Source organism: Pyrgilauda ruficollis, unplaced genomic scaffold (assembly GCF_017590135.1).
Source record: "Pyrgilauda ruficollis isolate IOZ18807 unplaced genomic scaffold, ASM1759013v1 scaffold37, whole genome shotgun sequence".
NCBI classification, from domain to species: Eukaryota; Metazoa; Chordata; class Aves; order Passeriformes; family Passeridae; genus Pyrgilauda; species Pyrgilauda ruficollis.
Window position 1 is genome coordinate 4,516,649 of NW_024525156.1, and position 16,520 is coordinate 4,533,168.

The following is a 16,520-nucleotide window of genomic DNA, read 5'->3' on the forward strand; positions in this document are numbered from 1 at the left end:
AGTCTTTCGGGGGGGATTATTTAATTTTCCGCTGGTTTTTAACCTGTCTCTTTTTTTCTGTCAGTGGGTTATTTTAAATCTTCCTGAGAACCGTATCTTTAATATTTAATTAAAGGGTTAGCTAAAAGGAACATAGTGGGTGGATTGCTACCACTTCCCTCAAACCTACTTATTATGTGTCTTCTTAAGTGTGCTTTAAATAGTTAGAGCAAACATCATCGCTAAAAATCACAGTTACTTTCTGGCTGTAGGAGGTTCTCTGCATCACTCAGTGTCTTGGAGCAGTAGGAGAGGCAAATCAAAAAATCTGGAGTGCTTTGAAGCTGTAGCAGAAGGGGAGCAGAGTGCGTGTGATGATAAGCTGCGGCAACAACTCGTGCAAGGAGGAAAGAAGGCAAAGTACACTGCATGAACTAGGGCAGGATGAAGTTCCTGCTGCACCAAAAATAATCCTGCTGCTATTAAAGAGACGATGGCTTGTGGCAGGAGCAGCCTGTGCTGGGGGCATGCAGGAAAAAGGGGACAGCAGGGAGTGCAGAAGCTTTGTGATTCTGAGCAGGAAGGGAGGGAGGGAGATGGCTAGGAGAGTGGTTAATTAAGAGATCTATTAAGAGAGTTTATCTATTTTAGGGAAAATTAGTTCATGGTTTTTGTCTTGCTGTATGCTAGACAGGTTCTACTTTCTTTGCTACAGACAAGCCTAAAAGAAAAGTGAAGGAGAAATTGGGAAAGGAAAGGTGTTTGAGGGGAAGAAAAAGAGGAAGACCTGAGAAGAGAGACAAAGAGAGAGAGAGAGAGAAGGTATGGTCTGGAGAAAATATAACTGGGCAAGTAAAACACATGGCAATAAAAGAAGGCTGATAATGGAAAGGTATAAAACGAGGGAAGCAGCACAGCATCAGAAAAAGCATTTTAGGTAGGACATACTGCAGGAACTTATTGCAGAGCTGCTCCAGGTACCTAAGATCCAATAATGTCCTTTTGTTTGTATCCCAGAAAGTGAGAGCTTCTTCCATGTCCTGTCCTTCTGGCAGCTGAGAAGAAGGATGTTAGGATTTGGAGCTGTGTTGTGGAAGTCAAATCAGGCTGTCACGTCTCTTCTGTGACTGAGAAATAAACTCAAGTGTCATTCCCAGATTCTAAATTCCAGGAGGCCAAAACGAAAACAGATTGGACAGTCATCTGCTTGGTCAAAGTTCCTCAAAATCAGCAAAGTGGGAGGATTTCTTTTGCAGACAGCAAACCTCAATATTCCCCATTTATCCAATCAAAAGTCTCCTTAGGATTTCTTGGAAAATTAGCAGTCAGCACAGGTCCTTCAGCTCTCATTAGACCCATTTTATCAGGAACATTATTTTCCATCTGCTGTCCCCAGAACAGATGATTAATTTGAACCTATCATCTGGGGAGGTGTGAAGCTGTATTGGGAAGTTCCTAGCTTCTTTAGAATATATCCTTTTGGAGGATCTTCTTTGAGACTGAGAAAGCTATTTGAATGAATACAGGCATTGAGAAAAGCAAGCTTATGATAAGGGAAGAAAGCTGTCCCTGAATACCTAAATGCTGAAATATTTCCACAAAGAACAGAATTGATGATTTATATATGGGAGTGTATTTCTGTGTCATTAGAAATTGGTCCTAAAAATTCAACAATCGAAACCTTAGCAGTCAAAGACCTCTTGAACTTATTGTCCCAAGCACAGTGTGTCTCCTTCATTCCAGCCTAAACTTCAGTCCTGAGCCCAGAGAAAGATCATAGGTATGGTCTGTTTCTTTGGTGCTGTGATACTTTATTATGTTAAAAAAAAGAGACTAGTTTCATTATCCTTGTCAAAAGCAGTGCATAAGATCCTAAAATGAAACTTCTTTAGTGAACAGTAGGGTTGGAACAAAGCCTTTCTAGCATGACAAATACACATGATATGACAATGTAACATACATATATATATATACTTTTAGAAAACTCATTTAGAAAGTCACTGAGAGTCACAACTGCCAAGCAGTGATGGCTGTGATGGCCAGTGCTCCAATGTGCTTGCAATTTCCATTCCACAGGAACTTGCAGTAGAGAGAAATGGCTTCTTGATAGGCTGACTGTACAGAGAAAAATAGTGTAGAATTAACTGGCTTTGGGATTTAAAGAATTAATTTAAAGTAAATGTTTTTTCTTCTCCAGTTTTTAATTTATTTTTATTTCAAGATTTTCAGGCACCCACATGGAGCCACAGGTGTCTTCATCTTACACTGGCAGTACGATCAGCGTGGTAATTTACATGACTCTGGTGAGGTGGTTGATTATGAACACACTTTTTGTTGGAGAAGTTTTTAGAGGATAACTGACTTCCAGCTGAATGCCTGGGTGTGGAACTTGGCAGACACACTGAGGATTTACTTGTCAGTGTTACGTAGGCAGATGTGATGCATGCATGGGCATCCCAAAGCTTAGCTGAAAATCATGGGGAAGCATTTGCATAGAGTCAGAGCGAAAAGTTTGTCTCTTCCATGCAGTAACTTCTGGTGAAGGAGTTCCTCTGAAACTGTGCTATGATCTATACAAATTATATTGTGCCAGTGGGTTGGTCTGCTTAATTCTATTAAGTAGACCAACCCACAGGCACAATATAATTTTCCAGTTATGTTTTCCCTCCCTGAGAAGCAACAACTCAAATAGTCTGCTATAGACAACACAATCCTTCAGAGGATGACAATTAGTAGCAATGCTGAAGTAAAACTGGATATTATCTCCTCCAGCCTTCCCAGTGCATTCCTGAGGGGAAGATGTATCCCTGATCTAAGTGAACAAGAGAGACAGAGAGCTGTGCACATGGGCTGAGACCATGCACTGCCCTACAAAGTACCAGCTGTGGGATGAGGTGGGCAGCAAGCCTCTGAGCTTACCTAGACAATGTGCATCCTGTCTCGTTGTCAAATACTGACCTTGCAAACACTTCACAAACATGCATATTCCTTGGGCTGAATCGAAGGGTTCAGTACACCTCTGACCCAAGTTGCTGCTTGCAGAGCAGATGGGTTACGCACTGTGGGTTTTCGTGTAAGTTAGCAACACAGTTAAAGTTTGCTATGCTGGCTCTGAAGAATAAAGTGGCTTTCAAACTAGGTCTGAGCACAAATAGGTTGGAAGTGAGTCACCTGCTATTATCAGAACAGTTGCACTGTAGAGGTGGTTTCATCCTTAACATCAAAGGGTGGAGGTGAGGTACTGTAGGGAGAGTCACCGTGGAACGGAACATTGCAAGACGTTAAAAAGACAGCCTTCCTCTGTCATGTGTGTGTCCCGTATTACTGACTACTTAATTGCATCCTCTTAAGTGTATGTTGCTCTGCTTTATAAATGTTAGCCCCTTCAAAGTTTTACTCATATGCTAAGGAAGCATTAAGCAAGTCGAGTAAATTTACATTAAAAGCCTTCGTTTCAATTTGGAAGCACGCAAATGCCATGCTGACGCCTGTCAAATTTCACCAGCAGCTTCCTCACACAAGTCATGGACAAATCAGCGATGACGGTAGTTAACACAAAAATAGAACCTCTGTAATTTGGATGTTTGACTTTGTCTTTTCGCTGATTGCTTTGTCTTTCGGTTTGACTGACTGCAGACGAGAACGTCAAGCTAACAGCAGTGGAACTGTCATAGGATTTGTTTATTTATAACAGTTCCTTTTGTTCATGCTGCTAAATAAGGTGGCAATAAATATTCATTGCAGTTGTGCTTCACCCAACAGGAATTCAGAGATAACTCCTCAAACTCTGAAAACTTTGCATTTTATACTCAGTGTTTGCCACCACACATAGCACTCATTATCTTCTGCTGTCAGATATTCTTGTATTTTCTTATTCAGTGACCTCCTGTGTTTTAAATTATTTGTTGTTCACTAACAGAAATATGTGAAGTATGTTGCAGGTCCTCTTGGCAAAAATCAGTGAAATGTAACTGAACCAATTCTAGTTGCCTGGGTGATTTAGAAGTGTACTTCACTTGCCATTTGCATTAGCAAGATCTGCAGACTTTTACTAAATATTCCTCAACAAAACCAAGACTTCAGCATCAGCCCAAAATCCACGCTGACATGGATTAGCATGTGTGTCAGGTATAAAAGCAGACCATCTTTACAAGAAATTTAAACCATTTCTGCCAGGATCATTTTGTTCTGAAAATGCATTGTAGCAATACAACGCAGGTAATGCCTTACACTACATGAGGTTTTAATTGTTTATTACATAAATATAGTTTATAATGTATTAATAGAATTTATTATAATCCCAGCAAACTGGGAGGAGTGATTTATGTCCTGGAAGGCAGGGCTCACATTCAGAGGGACCCAGAGAAGCTGAAGGAATGGGCCAACAGGAGCTTCATGAAGTTTGACAGTGACAGTCATTAGACCCTGTATTCAAATGGAGCCACCCAACTGACCAGGACAGACTGGGGCTGTCTGGCAGCACTGCAGGAAAGAACTTGGGAGTCCTGGGAAGACAGGAATTACAAGGGATCAGCACTGCACCCCTGTCTCCAGGGCTCAAGGAAGACCAGACACACACTGGGCTGCACTGGCAAAGGCATTGCCAGCTGGTCAAGGAGCATGATTCTTCTCCTCACTTGTGAGTTGGCATCCAGAGTATTATATCCAGTTTTATCCCCCCAGAACACAGCACATTTTGACAAATGGAAGGGGCACCAAGAGGGTTCAGGGTCTGGAGCCTATGATGTGCAGGAAGAGGGTGAGAGAGCAGCTTCTGCTTAGACTGGGAAGAGAAGGCTGAGAGGGGGCTGACAGCAGTCTTGCACTACCTGGAAAGGGATTACAGAGAAGATGCAAGAAGCCACTTCTCTGAGGTGAACAAAGAGCAAGAGGTAATAGATGCAAATTGCAGGAAGCAAGGTCCCAGCTGGATGAAGGGAAGAACATTTTCCAACCATGCAAGAGGCAGGCACTAGGGTAGGTTGCCAGCAATAATAGAATCTCCACTGTGGGAAATTTTTGGGACTCAGCTGCATAATGCACTGAGTAACCTGATCCATGCTTGGAGCAGGCATTTTGATTAGAGATCTCCGTAGGTCTTTTCCAAACTAAATGCTTCTATTATTCTATTATATGTATTATAAAATCCTGCTCTTCAGAGGTATTGGGAAAGCAAAATTTATAGCCAAAAATATGCCTGATTCATAAAGCTGCTAACCTCCAGAAAGTATAAGGTATCCCTTTCCAAGCACCCTGTGCTCCAACTTCTCTGCATGGATGTTGGAGTATGAAGTTGTACAAATACCTGCTGGAGGTATCACTAATTCACACTAAAACTCTTGCATACCTACACCAGCTACAACTCCACTGTTACAAATATTTTCTATATAAATGGATGTTTTGAGAGAACTTTTAATTCTGCTTTCCCTGAAGAACTTTAAGCTTAAGGGGTTTGTCATGTTGTCTGTTTTCCTGCAATGCAAGATTGAAAAACACTTCCCTCAGTAGAAGTCATGGAAAGTAAGCCTGGAGCTTACAGAGGGGATATCCTGCAAGAAAGATATTTAAATTACAGAAAGCAAGCTACTAAAATTGAGGTTGTGTCACAGTGCAAGTCTTTCACAATTGCTAAGGTGAGCTATCCTTGAGTTCTTAGGGCCAAATTCTCAATATTGCTCTAGTTTTACCTCCCCTCAAGGCCCTTCACCATTTTTGTTGCCCTCCTTTAGATGCTCTTAACAGTTTAATGTTTTTCTTACATTGTGGCACCCAGAACTGCCCCCAGCACTCGAGGTGAGGCTGCCCCAGTGCAGAGCAGAGCAGGACAGTCCCCTCCCTTGCCCACTGGCCATGCTGTGTCTGATGCCCCCAGGACAGCATTGGCCCTCCTGGCTGCCAGGGCACTGCTGGCTCATGTTCAACAAGGACCCCCAGGCACCTTCCCTGTAGCACTGCTTTCCAACATCTCATTCCCCAGTCTGTCCACCCATCCAGGATTGCTCCATCCCAGGTGCAGAATGGAACACTTGACCTTGTTAAAATTCATACAGTTGGTAAAATTCATACAATCTCAGATAGATTGCCGATCTCTTTAATTTTTCAAGGTCTCTCTGCAGAGCCTCTCTGCCCTTGAGGGAGTTCCTCCCAATTTAGTGTCATTGCAAACTTTCTTAGTACTTCTTCAAGTCCTGCATCCAGGTCATGTCACAGTACAGTTCTGCTTTGCATTTGATGTCCACATTCTGCTGTACAACAGATCCCAGTTGGGTCAATACATGTACTTCCCCTGTCCAGCTCATAGGGTCAAAGGTTCTACAGGCAATAGGAGGACCTGGATTTACCTTTCCTTCCCTGCTCCCTTGTATGCTTTACATCACTGCACCTGAATACAAAAGCCTTCTCTGATTTCACTTATTTTGACCCCATTTCTGAGATAAAGTTGTGTTGTCAAGTACCCCTCCCTCACAGGGACAGTCAGAGCACTTGGAAAAACAAAGGGATGGAACAAAGGGCTCATGTATTCCAAGTGAGTCGCCCTAGAGCACAGCTGGTAACATTGCCACAGTGAATAGTGCTGTGATTCAGCTCCCTTATCCTCTGCCACCCGCAAAATGGAGTCACACTGGAAGTGCCCTCGGTCTGAATGCCAGGCACTGCAAGAGCAGTTTTGCTGCTTTGAGTGAGCACAAGTGGTGCCCAGCCTTTGCAGGGCTCTTGCAAACAAGGTGCACCTGTGCTGAGCTGCTTCTCCCCTCTCCTCCATCACCAGATGAAAAAGCAGAGCAGAGAAAAATCTGACTATCTGACCCTTGTCCTGACCTTCTGAACAGTTACTCTACGGCCTGTCAGTTATTCCTGGTGTACTTTTATTTTTTATATATATTTTTATTTGGTATTTACTTTTATATATATATATATATACACATACACGTGTATATATAGGTGAACCCTGGACCCAAATCAAGACCAAAGATGAAACACTTTATTCTGGTATTCTTTTGACCATAATACCCATGAGGTTTTCACATCTGGCACATAATTATATAGACATCTTCTGCAGGACTTCAGGTAGAAATAGCAACTTTATCTAGGGCCACTTCTGCTCTTCTTTCTGTACTGGCAGTAATAAATTTAAAGGTTCCTGCCCACTGGGAGTGACCTGAAGAGTCCAAGTATTTTGTGACATGAATTTCATGGACAGATAATGTGATCCATCCATTGCTAGTTGGAGCTATCTACAATTCACGCACCAGCCCTCAAAAAGTCACAGCTGGATGCTGTCCATAATGCCCATGGTAAATTCTTTATGGAAGAAGCATAAATGTAACTAGACAAGCCAGGGTACGAGTGGTGAGGACCCACCATGATGAAGGTGGCAAAGGAGAAGGCAGAAACACCCTTCACCAGTACATCTCCTGACTGTTCCTGGAAGAGCTTACAGGTTCTTTGGAAGGAAAAGAACCAGAAGTTACTGAAGCCTCCTGAGAGAGAAGATTCAGTTTATGCTGCAGGTTTCTCTTGAAATCTTCTTTTAACAGAGAAGAACATTCATTCCTGCCAGTAAACAAAGCCAAAGAGGGATGGATGAGAAGTCAGGGGTTGCCTAGATATTTGAAAGATGACAAGAAAATTCTTTATAGCTCTTTGTCCTACATTACTTCACATGCCTTGAGCAGCTATTCTGTTAAATATGCCTTTCTACCTTCCCAGTGTTTTCCCAAGTGATTTGAAATACATGTGGATTATACTCAAGGGGTCCTGTCAGTGACATCATCAAAGGCCAGACTCCTTTTAAATGTAAAATTGCTGGTAGGAGGGAGAGCACTCAGAAACCTTAGTGTATTCCCTGCATCCTCAGCTAGCAAGCAGAGGATGTAACTGCAGAGCTATACTTAATTTGATATGTTCTTTCCAGGGAGTTTTGTGCAATGTACCAGCTGGAATGAGAGAGGAAAGTTGTCCTTAAAAAGTAAATTGAAGTGTGTGTTTAGCTTAATGACCACAAAAAAAAAACAAAACATGCTGTGGCCTTTGCATGGCTTCAAGTTATGATTTGCTGGATCAAAGCAATTCTGGCAGCCATCTCCTCTTAGAGCTAGATGTACGAATCTGAGAGTAGAGTCCTAGTTATAACAAGGTCATCTCATCTCTGCCACTGAAATTAATTTCAAGAAATAGATTCTCTCTTCAGGACACTTTGTCAAGTGATCTGAGATTTTGCCACATGACGTGTAACAAGAGCTCTAACGTAATGGAGAAACTGAAGCAGCATTTTGATTTCCCAGTACCGACATCCTTTTGTCCTCTAATGCTGATGCTCTTAAACAAATGAGGAAAGCTTAAGAATACTCATTAACTCATGAAAGTAAACAGCTGGCATATCCAGCTTAAACTGACGTGAGCAAAGCACAGAAGGTTTTTTAAACATTTAGCCAGATTTTTCTCTACATAAGCAGAAACTAGTAAAAGGGTAGGACTTCCCTGTTTCCAATAAAAAAATGTCTTCAAAGGATCCCTAGGAATGTCCTTAACTTTTTACAGAGTCTAGTTTTACACCAAGGGCAAAAAAAATCTCTTTTAACCAGACCCCCCTGCCACTGTGCATTGCTTCCAGCTCCACAGACGTGTCCTGCCTTACTGATCCTCATATGTTCCCTCATAGCCTGCCAAACTAGGAACTACCATGGCTCAGTAGATGACAACACTGGCAAAGTTCAGTCAACATCTGTAATGCAGAGAGATTATCCTCTGTGACTCAAACAACTAGTCAAAATGTAATACTTTGTAGTAAATTATTTCAACAAGATTAAATTTTTTACTTTGGAAGAGAAGCATTTAGATATCTTTGACGGAATCCACCCTCTTGTAAGAAAATGTGAAGTCTTAGCTTCTCCATTTAAGAAGGAAATATGCAATAGGAGACTGCTTCTTATTTCATAGCTCCTTGACCAGAGACATCTCTTTGTCACCAGGCTGCCTATAGAAAAGAACATTTTTTCCCTTCCCATTTTTTTACTTCTCTAAATGAATCATCTGCCAGTGCCTAATAATAAATCCATCAGATTCCTTGTGCTGGGCTAGAGATGGAGGGAGAAGAATAGGGTAGGGTAACGGAGAAGAAAGGAAAGCAAAGCTAACACAGACCAACCTGCAAAGATGTTACTGATCTAGCCAAAGGGAGCAAATGCAGAGAATCAGCTACAAGAAAATTAATTGAGCTGAGACAGACAACCACCCTCATGTCACTCCTGCACTCTCCCTTTTTGGCAAACATCCACAAAAGGGACTAATACAATTAAATCTCAGTTGCCAGGAAATACCTTGTCCTCCCTTCATGCATCCATTCCTTCCTTCCTGAGCAACATACCACTTCAAATCACTAAAAAGGAAGCTTCACCTTTTCAGAGACAAATGTAGTTAACATCCTCACCCCCCAAAGAAGACAACAAAATCATATCCATTTTATAATTATATCTAGTTACAAGCATGTTTTTTACTCAAATAAAAATAACTTTTAACTTAGTGTAAAGAGACCCAACTATTTCAGAAAGTGGAAAGTGACCTTATGAAAATCAGTAAGAGTTGGTGTCAACTTCAGTGTGATCCGTGTGTCATTCCAAAGACAAGATGGCTTCTCCAGATTGCTCCAAATGACTCAGCACTGGGTATGGCACTGAAGGCTGCCAGAAGGCACAGCATTGCCTCAGAGCTGTGCATGCCCTCAGGGAGCAACTGAAAAGGATGAGAATCACAGAATGACAGAATGGGGTGCTTTGGAAGACACCTTTAAAGGTCAGCTAGTCCAAGTCCCTGGCAATGATCAGGGTCATCCTCAACTTGATCGGGTTGGTCAATGTCCAGCCTGACCTTGAGCTTTTCCAGGGATGAGGCATCCACAGGCAACCTGTGCCAGTGTTTCACTATCCGCATCGTAAAAATTTCTTCCTTATGTCTGAATTGACTCTCTGTTGGAAGCCGTTCCCCCTTGTCCTATCACTTCATGCTCTTGTGAAAAATCCCTCTCTTGCTTTCTTGTTGGCCCACTTCAGGTACTGGAAGGCTTCTATAAGGTTTTCCTGGAGTCTTCTCTTCTCCAGGCTGAACCACAAACCTATCAGCCTTTCCTCACAGGAAAGGTTCTCCATTCCTTTGATCATCTTTGTGTCCCTCCTCTGCACTCACTCCAACAGTTCCCTGTCGTCCCTGTGCTGGGGCCCCCAGAGCTGGATGCAGCACTGCAGGTGGGGTCTCACCAGAGCAGAGCAGAGCAGAGGGGCAGAATTCCCTCCCTGGCCCTGCTGGCCATGATGCTTTGGATGCAGCCCAGGACACATTTGGCTTTCTGGGCTGGCAGTGCCCATTGCCAGGTCATGTACATCTTTACATTCATCGAAGCTGCTCAGCTTGCAGTTAGAGCTTTGATTTTTTTCTATTATTGTACCTGATCCCTCTGCTCAGAGCTGATCAGAAAGGAATCTTAGTTTTCACATGGTTACATGAGGGGCAGCTTTGGCTATTTGGTAACTTTATTGCCAGGATATTTGAAGGCTCAGAACATGCTCTACAAACATACATACGCTTTTCCTAAACAATGCCTAATGATATTTATATATTGTGTCTTAAAATCTGTCCATATTACTTGCAAAATTGAGCCTGTATGCATGATGTGCAATAAAAACAACTGCTTTATGTTGTGCTAGGCAAGATTTGAAAGATCTGGTTTGTATTTTTGGTAATAGAAAAATGTTGAGATTGGTACAAATTAATTGTCCAGCTGAATGAGAATGTCATCTAATTCTATATTCTGATGGCTCAGAGGGAAGAGTCAGAATCTTTTCCTGGGGATCAGCATGATTCAGCTTGGAATGGAGATGATTTCATTCAACCCTTTGCTCCAAAAAAGGTTATCTGGGACATTAGATCAGGTTCCTCAAGGCATTGTCCTCCTGAATTCCAAATATCTCAAAAGGTAGACACTTCCCCACCCCTCTGGGCAGCGAGTTCCAGTGCTTATTTACCCTCTGGGAGTTTCTCCTTTTCCTTATGTCCAGTTAGTTACATGGCTGCTGGCTCTTGTCTTTATGGCAACCTCTGAGAGAGGTCTGCATTGCTGAGAAGTGAGAAAACCAGGTCAAAAAGGAAGAGAAGAATGGCCACATTTTCCCAGTTTCTGTCTCAAGGTGATATTTCAGTGTTTTATTGTCAGGGAACCTCCCACCAAGCAGAGGTCTCCATGAGCTGCCTACAGCAATGCCCAAATCTCACCACCATGTTGGCATTCTCCCTCTAAAATTCAAGTGTTTGAAGAGGTTTGTCTTCTCCTTCCACTTCTCTTTCCTTTGTGTTGACTATGGAGGGCCATTTGTCATGGAATCCTCCATTTACTTGTCTCTCATTAGGTTCTTCTTCATTCAACTTGCCTTGTAATAGCCCCAGGCTTTAACCAAAACAAAGAGCCTTGACGTCTCCACAAATTTTGCTGACTCACCGTTCACATCCCCTTTCCAAATGTCCACGTATTTAATGTTATGTAGATCACCTGTGAAGCTTAATGTTTTTAAATGTTTTGATGTTTCTAATTTTTTGCCATCCTGAAAACTTATTTGTCTGTTCTACTCTGCATCTTGTATCACGGCCAGATTTGTAGCCATAAGAAAAGTCTGCACTTTTGTAGCTGCTAAGAAAGGACTTCCTGAAAGGTTTTTGAATGATTGATTGCATTATGTTGTCCTTCGTATATGTTTTTATTATTATTTGGCTTGTTGGTTTTTTTGTTTGGCTCTTTTTTTGGTTGGTTTTTTTTTGTTTGTTTGTTTCAAATAATCAGTTAAACTTATTTGCCAGCTGCAGGCATAAGTTTTACTGGCTCTTGATTCTGAGGATCACCCAGAAATCTTGTTTTTTTTTATCTGGAAAATAAAAAAAAAAACCAGCAGAACAAGAGAGACACTCAGCATTTTGCGTCTCCTTAACCTTCTAGCGTAAAATCAGGATTCAGTGAGAAAGTAATGTCTAATACGTAATAGATACTATTTTATATATTATGTAATATTATTTATATAGATAGACTATATAATGCAACTTTATACATATATTTTATGCATTCTATAATGTAAATATAACTGCTTACATTGTGTTATATAATAAATCATAATAAATCAAAAAGGCTTCAGGATAGCCTAATTGCAGGCTTCCAGCACCTGAAGGGAGGTTACAAGGAAGATGGAGAGGAGCAATTTACAGGAGCTTCAGACTGAAAGAGAGTAGGTTTAGATTAGATATTAGAAAGAAACTCTTTACTGTGAGGCTGATGAGGCACTGGAACAGATTGCCCAGAGAAGCTGTGGATGTCCCATCCCTGGAAGTTTCAAAGTCAGGGTTGAATGGAGCTCTGAGGAATCTGGTCTACTGGAAGGTGTCCCAGCACATGGCAAAGGGTTTGGAACGAGGTGGTCTTTGGGGTCCCTTCCAACCCAGGCCATTCCATAATTCTGTGAAATAATATATGATATTTTATTGTGTAATCTGACGGCACATAGTATATTATATAATTATACTAACATGTGCATATATTACACACCCTCTGCTATATAAATCTGTAACAACATTCATATAGAATATACAGTGTATGTAATAGTTTATAATATAAAATACACATAGTTTATCAATAGTCAGTACAATTTAAAAATAATAGATTTAAAGTAAAAACAAATATAAACATTTAACACAAAGTAAATCAATTAAGGTAATCTGAGTATATACACATTTAATAAACATTAAATATAGAGTATGCAGTGAGGTTTACCATGTGTTATATACTATGACATAATTTCATGTGCATCCCTTCAGAGTCACGTTTATGCCCCTTCCAAGCTCTCAAGCACAAGTCAGCTGGACTATTGGAACAGGCTACTCTTTTATGTGCCACATTGGTTTGGTGCCTCCTCTTTTGTTCACCAGTTTGTTCTGGTACTTCCCATCCTCAGAAGACTTTACCATCACTCCTGAGCCCAGAACTGGCGTCTCTCCAATACTGTCTGCAGAGGCGGTTGCTGTCAGGAAGTCGCGTTCTTGCCTCGCAATGGCTTTAATTGCTCCCTTCCAGCACCAGAGAGAGCAGCTCTTGCATGGACACATTTCCCTCAGGAGCCAGAGCCAGTAAGTGCATCAGTGCTTCATCACGTTGCTCAGTCCTGGAAAGCAGCAGTTCCAGTGCTGTGCATACACACAATTCCCCAGAGGCATCTTTTCCTTTTAACATCAGATGTTTGACCTTCAAAATCCTTCCACATGCCTCTCACCCACAGCCAGCTGCAATACTTTAAATTGCTTGTTATTCCTAATGTTGCAGGATTCCTCTGGCTCCCAGCAATCTTTCCCAGCTTCCCAAGTTTATCCTAGGGCTTATCCTCTGCCCTCCCACTTCCCTTCCTGTTCATCCCTTCTCCCTGAAGCTTCCCCTGCCTTACAGCCTCCCTGGGGGCTGGCTGCCTGTGTCACCTCCCTGCTAGGAATCCCTTTGTGAATGGATGCATCCTTCTGGGAAGAAGCAGGCACACAGCATTCAAGAGCATATCCAGAGTCAGGCCACACAAGATTTTCCCTGTGCCAGGAAAGCACTGCAGGGGCGCAGCGCTTATGGAAAGAGAAGCTTGAACTCGGCATTTGCAATGGTTCCGCTTGCCTACCTCTGAGCACTTGGGCACTCTGCTCTTGCCAGGGCTTCTTCAGCACCCTGGGCTCCTCCAGACACATCCTACATCCCCCAGGGGTGCAGGGAGGCAGAGGTTTTGAGCATTTCTTGAACAAGTTCATGCCCCTCTGAAGAATACTGATACAACAAGAGCTTGTGAAGCTGCTCTCAGAGGCTGCCTTTGCTTTGGCTTCTCTTGGGATGCTGTGTCTGGGCATCCCAGACCTGTGCCATACCTGAGAGCAGTTTGGTGCTTGTAGCCAAAGCTGCCTTTGCTTTGGCTTCTCTTGGGATGCTGTGTCTGGGCATCCCAGACCTGTGCCATACCTGAGAGCAGTTTGGTGCTGGTAGCACACATCTTCTAGGCAGAAGGGGATGAGCAGCTCTAGAGCCAAAGCCAGTCTTTCTGTCAGAGACCTTCAATCCCAGTCAGGGGTCTGGAGGCAAACACGGTTCTTGGGTCTTGCTTAGAAACAGTAGCTGGCATCTGTGCTTGGTGCAGCCAGCCATAAACACAACTGTTGTCCTTACCAGCTGTTTCAGGCTTTTTATATTTATCTTATGACTAGCATCTACTGTTCATTCTTTCACAGTAGGGCTCCTCTATTGGCAGTTTCAGCAGTGAGCCTGACAAAAGTTATCATCTCTATATTCTCTCTCTAAACCAATGGTAATTTGTTGGTAATCAGTCGTCTCCTACTGAGACCTATGTACTGTGCTTTTTTTTGTGTGTGTGTGTTAAAACACATCTACAGTATTTCAGGAAAGCAGTGTCTGGAAAGCTGCCCATTGGAAAAGAACCTGGGACTCACCTAGACCCTGAGCAACCAGGGAGGTTGGCCCTTAGTGGTGCAGGAGGCTCACTGCACCACCTCCCCAGGTCCCTTCCAACCCAGCCTGTTCCACTGTTTGCACACTCCTACATGCTGGGTTTAGGGGACAGAGTTGATTTGAAACACAGTCTCATTCGCTTCAAGAACAGAGCCCGGAAATTAATCTAGAGAGAGACGGAAAATGACATCAGTTTCTTGTAGATGGCTGGCATGCTACAAAGAATATAGCAAGGAAATACCCTGTTCCGTGATGTTTACTCTTTTAGATTAAATCTGATTTAATGTGCTTTTCTATAAACTTCAGGAAAGAATCAGGCTGATTTTGACTTTCCTTTCAATGTAGTTCATGGAGGTCAACAGCATCACCCTGTTATCACAGCCCTGGACCAAGGTAGCCTGGAGTACAAAATGTTAATGTTATTCCCTCTGTTCAGACACACCATTTGTATTACATTATCCCCCCTATTTCTTCTCCAAGGAAACAGCACAATCTCTGTAATAGCATGATCAGCAACTTCATAGTATTTTAACCCTGTAAACCCTCTTGTATGACATCAGTCCTTAACAAAGTGTGTCACATCCATGACCTGTTGCAATTTGTCACAGGAAGGAACACATTAAAGAATTAGTTATTTTTTGAGGCTTTTGAGTAAGGTATTATGTGAGTTTTCCAAACACTGGATGTAAATTCAAATTCTTTTTGGATGTGAAAAGCAGAAAAACTGGATTCTCCATAGGAATCAAAAAAATTGTTCATCAGTTGTGATGACTGCTTTTGCTATTTGCCACACATTTTCTGGGTTTCTCTTTCTCTCCCCTTTTTTGCCGGTGTTGCTTGAGAATGCTTTGATTAGAAAACAAAACAGTACAAAGCAAAAAGCCAAAGACCAACCAAAAACCACCCCACAAAACAACTTTTTTTTTATCAGAAAGAAAACCCAGATTGCCTAATATCAGAAGCAATTCAGTTAAACACTGAAGTCCCACCCACATGGAAGTAAGGCTCAGTTGCTCAGTTGCCTTAATGTTGTCTCTGACTGTCTTTAAGATGTCCCAGATCACCAGAAATATCTCCAGAGGCCTGGCTGACATCCTGTGTGACCTACAGGAGACCATCAGCACACACCTGTTACTTCTCTCCACAGAACACATCTTTTTAAGACAGTCAAAGCACCTGCCTGCTATCAACACCTTCCACTGGTATTTCTTCCCTAGAGAGGCAGGTCCCAACCTCCTTGGAACATCCTGTAGTCCCACCAGGACAAGTGCCTCACAGCTGCCATTCCTTTTGTACCGTCACTTCCTTTTTGAGATCATGAACAAACTGAATCTCCTGCACCATCTGATTTTACCACACACCAATGAGCAGTTTGTACATCTCCCTGGTCAAAGCTTAGGCCTGGGCTGGTGCTTGCTGGGGTGGGTGGCCATCTCTTGACCAAAACTGAAGGGGGCATGGGTTTTCCTGTGCTGTCTAGTAACCAAATAACCATGCCCACTTTTTTTTTTTTTTTTTTTTTTTTTTTTTTTTTTTTTTGAGGGAATAAAATAGTTCTAAAACTGCTCAAATCTGTCCTTTCTATCTGAAATTCACAGTCATTATGTACAACTCATCCTCTGCCTCTAGAGACAACATAACATTTACAGCTGAACATACGACTTAATGAAAACGGGAACAATTCAGATCTGTGGATGCCTCACATTATTCATCTGCTGCAGCTCTCCTCAGCCAGCAATGCAGCATTTTGGAACACAGGACACAATTCCCCAGCCTTGTACCTCTGCAGTGTTCCTGAAGTAACAAAATAGTGGTAGTGGTACAAAATGCCACCCTGGAGATTCATTTCTACCACAGCAATCTAACATTAACAATTTAATCAGCAGTTTCAACTCTTTTATCCTCTGATTCATGATATAGTTGATAGAACCATGGAGTTATTCCTCCTGCATTTTGACAGATTACACTGAATCAGCTTGAATTACAGAAAAGGAAAAGCACTGGCAATACCAACCTA